This window comes from Staurois parvus, unplaced genomic scaffold, assembly GCF_062004578.1.
Source record: "Staurois parvus isolate SC_StPar_1 unplaced genomic scaffold, SC_StPar_1.0 ptg000014l, whole genome shotgun sequence".
NCBI classification, from domain to species: domain Eukaryota; kingdom Metazoa; phylum Chordata; class Amphibia; order Anura; family Ranidae; genus Staurois; species Staurois parvus.
The window spans coordinates 1,978,412-1,983,349 of record NW_028317810.1 but is presented as its reverse complement, the minus strand read 5'-3'; the positions used below and the strand labels follow the sequence as shown (position 1 = coordinate 1,983,349).

Here is a 4,938-nt window from a genome sequence, read left to right as displayed (position 1 = left end):
TTTGGGAAAGGCTTAGCGTAGAAAGTTGAGTGTCCAATTCATATCCCCTAAAAATGTATTGAAACATCACAATAACAGAGAAGACAATTTTTTTTCTCATATCTCCAATAGTGTATCTAAATAGTGAACAAGGTAATTTTTCTTTCTCAAATCTTTAATAGTGTAAAAAAAATAATTACTTTGTACTGGCAATGACTCATGACATGCCTAACGCTAATTATGTTGTTTTGTTGTTGTAAAACAATGAGAAGAACCTGTCTGTGGGGTTCCATGGTGTAATGGTTAGCACTCTGGACTTTGAATCCAGCAATCTGAGTTCAAATCTCGGTGGAACCTGGCTTTTTCCATTATATTTACTGAAATCTTGTCTGCAATTATTCAGCGCCAGTATTTTAACACAAAAGTGATTTTAAACAGGATATAAAACTCTGAGGACTTTTCATGCATTGTTTCTGTGAGAAGCTATATGTATAATTAGCAGCTGTCTAAAGGCATCATGTTTTGGACAGGCTCTAGATTACATAAGCCCTTGCAGGTAGAGAAAACCAAAACCGTAATAGTACAAGTATAAGGAATTGCTGACACCCTTAGAAATTACTAAATGTAACTAGATAACACTAGAGATCAATTTATACAACTGAATTATTTCCATGTTGAAGAGATGGCCTGCCTTATGCCAGTTTGTTCAAGGCAAGGTTTCTCCAACATATGGCGGTTTACAGCAAAGGTTCTGTGCCAGTTACATGTTGGAATCGATATCTGGTAGGCTTCATCATGTGTGCTTTGCAGCTCTTCCAGTTTCTTTTCTGCTTCCCCACCCTGTATTCAAGTCATTCAGACCTTACAATATCAGACACAATCACCAAAAATTCATAAGTGTTTCAGTGTCTGCCATCTTAGTGTCTTGAAAGGATTTTATGAGGAACCCCATCCAATTTTTTTTTTATTAATGATGCGTGGTCCCCCCCAAATCCATAGCTGACCCTTAGGTCTAGTATGGATTTTGGGGGGAACCCTGCACCATTTTTTCTAAATTTTGGCATGGGGTTTCCCCAAAATCCACACTAGACCTAAGGCTGTTTTTTTTTTAAATTTTGGCATGGGGTTTTCCTTAAAATCTATACCAGACCTGAGGGACCAGGTATAGATAAGGGGGAACCCCTACGCTGTTATCTTCCATAATTTTTAATTGCTGGCCTGTGTTGTTTACATTCAGCTGTCAGCGGAGCAGGGGCGGACTGACAACTCATGGGGCCCCTGGGCAATAGGGGATCATGGGGCCTCTGTGTCCTTGCCCAAACTCAAAAAAGCCTATGAAAAAGGTACCAGGGGCATCTCATGGGGCCCCTTACTGACCCTGGGCCCTCAGGCAGTGCCCGAGTTTCCAAATGGTCAATCCGCCCCTGCAGCGGAGTTACAATGAAAATTTAAAAAAAATAAGTCAGCAGCTACAAAAACTGTAGCTACTGACTTTTAAAATAGGGACATTCACCTGTCCCTCAATCCTGCAGTGTCCCCCCCTCCCCCCTGCAGCTCGTTTCACCGGCTGCCCTGTGCTCTATGGGGAGGGAGGGGGGAGGACAACTAGCACTTCTGATCGCCTAGGCTTAAGTGGGAGTGGGTACCTGTCAATTTCGGGTGCCCGTTCCCCAAAGGTGCCAATCCTTAATGGGGAGCGCAGAACCAGTCATTAAAGCAGAACTTCCCCTTTTGGGTGGAACTCTGCTTTAACCCCCCTGGTGGTATTCCCGAGTGTAGCTTGGGATAACTTTCAGTACCAGAAGTGGTAACCCCGAGCTACACTCGGGATTACCCTGCAGCGTTGCTCAGGGATTCCCTCCAGCACATACCTTTTCCTGCACTCCCGCAATGTCCCCCCTGCAGTGTCCCCGGTCATCTCCTCCGGCCGATGTCGGCATCCATCTTCAGGGTTCCGTTCCCCATGAGTGTCGGGATGTACGGGACGTACGGAGGACAGAGCGGGAAATTAAAACATTTTAAAATGTGACATTCACTCAATACACTAAAATCACATAGTATAACATTACTGTATCAAAGCATTTCACATACATTTTGTCCCGAGTGCTTTGTCCTATGCCCTGCCTGCATTTTTACTGTTCTTTCTGCCTGGAAACTGAGAAATGTCCATGGCGTCCAAAAAGCGTCCCTTTAGGTCAAAAGCGGTTTTAGACCAGCTAGAGAACAGAGATAGTAAATCAGAACCACTTGCAGAATTGAGTGATAATGATTCGTGGGGAAATTCGTCATCAGACACTGAAAACGATTCTTCGGCTAAGCTCAGTGATGTGCGAGCTTGGCGCTATATTTCAAATTTCAGTGTTTTTGGTTTGATTACATTATTGAATTACATGTATTATTATTATATTATTATTTTTTATGATTATTTATTATATTATAATTAGAGATGAGCGAATCGAAGTATCCGAAGTGGAATTCGAGTCGAATATCGGAAAAATTTCGATTCGTGCCGAATCCGAAAAACAGCCTAATTCGGACGCGCGAATCGAAATTTTTCCGAAAATGGCGGCTGACATGTGCGGCGACGGAGCGGGGATGTCGGGGAAGGCGCGCAGACAAGGCGCGCTGCCCCATAATGCATTCCTCAACGACATGTGATCGCATCAGCCAATCAGCAGCCAGCCAGCCAGCACTGTGTAATGGTCGAGGTATATATAGCGGCCATTTTGGAAATCTTCATTTGCCTGCAGTCATTGAACAGAGGCAGACCGCTCTGTACTAGGGACAGGGACAGAGTTAGGGCCACAGAAACGAGAATTGGGGACAGAGAGAAGTTACTTAGGGACAGAGAACCATTACTCAGGGACACAGACTTGTTAATGAGGGCCACAGAATCGTTATTTAGGGACAAAGAAACGCTAGTTAGGGCCACAGAATTCATACTCAGGGACAGACAGAATTGTTACTCAGTGCCAGAGAATTGTTACTTAGGGCCACAGAAACGTTATTAGGGCCACAGAATTTTTACTCAGGGACAGACAGAATTGTTACTGAGTGCCAGAGAATTGTTACTCAGGGACAGACAGAATTGTTACTGAGTGCCAGAGAATTCTTAGGGCCACAGAATTCATTCTCAGGGACAGACAGAATTGTTACTCAGGGACAGACAGAATTGTTACTGAGTGCCAGAGAATTGTTACTCAGGGACAGACAGAATTGTTACTGAGTGCCAGAGAATTGTTACTCAGGGACAGACAGAATTGTTACTGAGTGCCAGAGAATTGTTACTCAGGGACAGACAGAATTGTTACTGAGTGCCAGAGAATTGTTACTCAGGGACAGACAGAATTGTTACTGAGTGCCAGAGAATTGTTACTCAGGGACAGACAGAATTGTTACTGAGTGCCAGAGAATTGTTACTCAGGGACAGACAGAATTGTTACTGAGTGCCAGAGAATTGTTACTCGCACAGACACAAAATTGTTACTTGCACAGACACAGAATTGTTACTCGCACAGACACAGAATTGTTACTCAGGGCCACAGAATTCATACTCAGGGATAGACAGAATTGTTACTGAGTGCCAGAGAATTGTTACTCAGGGACAGACAGAATTGTTACTGAGTGCCAGAGAATTGTTACTCAGGGACAGACAGAATTGTTACTGAGTGCCAGAGAATTGTTACTCGCACAGACACAAAATTGTTACTTGCACAGACACAGAATTGTTACTCGCACAGACACAGAATTGTTACTCAGGGCCACAGAATTCATACTCAGGGACAGACAGAATTGTTACTGAGTGCCAGAGAATTGTTACTCAGGGACAGACAGAATTGTTACTGAGTGCCAGAGAATTGTTACTCAGGGACAGACAGAATTGTTACTGAGTGCCAGAGAATTGTTACTCGCACAGACACAAAATTGTTACTTGCACAGACACAGAATTGTTACTCGCACAGACACAGAATTGTTACTCAGGGCCACAGAATTCATACTCAGGGATAGACAGAATTGTTACTGAGTGCCAGAGAATTGTTACTCAGGGACAGACAGAATTGTTACTGAGTGCCAGAGAATTGTTACTCAGGGACAGACAGAATTGTTACTGAGTGCCAGAGAATTGTTACTCGCACAGACACAAAATTGTTACTTGCACAGACACAGAATTGTTACTCGCACAGACACAGAATTGTTACTCAGGGCCACAGAATTCATACTCAGGGACAGACAGAATTGTTACTGAGTGCCAGAGAATTGTTACTCAGGGACAGACAGAATTGTTACTGAGTGCCAGAGAATTGTTACTCAGGGACAGACAGAATTGTTACTGAGTGCCAGAGATTTGTTACTCGCACAGACACAAAATTGTTACTTGCACAGACACAGAATTGTTACTCGCACAGACACAGAATTGTTACTCAGGGCCACAGAATTCATACTCAGGGACAGACAGAATTGTTACTGAGTGCCAGAGAATTGTTACTCAGGGACAGACAGAATTGTTACTGAGTGCCAGAGAATTGTTACTCAGGGACAGACAGAATTGTTACTGAGTGCCAGAGAATTGTTACTCAGGGACAGACAGAATTGTTACTGAGTGCCAGAGAATTGTTACTCAGGGACAGACAGAATTGTTACTGAGTGCCAGAGAATTGTTACTCGCACAGACACAAAATTGTTACTTGCACAGACACAGAATTGTTACTCGCACAGACACAGAATTGTTACTCAGGGCCACAGAATTCATACTCAGGGATAGACAGAATTGTTACTGAGTGCCAGAGAATTGTTACTCAGGGACAGACAGAATTGTTACTGAGTGCCAGAGAATTGTTACTCAGGGACAGACAGAATTGTTACTGAGTGCCAGAGAATTGTTACTCGCACAGACACAAAATTGTTACTTGCACAGACACAGAATTGTTACTCGCACAGACACAGAATTGTTACTCAGGG

At 43.4% G+C, this 4,938-nt stretch overlaps 1 non-coding gene across 1 annotated transcript; it reads left to right on the top strand.

The window, feature by feature from the left end:
• The first annotated feature begins 264 nt into the window (after nt 1–264).
• Nucleotides 265–336, top strand: TRNAQ-UUG (transfer RNA glutamine (anticodon UUG)). The gene has a single exon. It is a non-coding gene; the product is annotated as a tRNA-Gln (tRNA).
• The last annotated feature ends 4,602 nt before the right edge of the window (nt 337–4,938 follow it).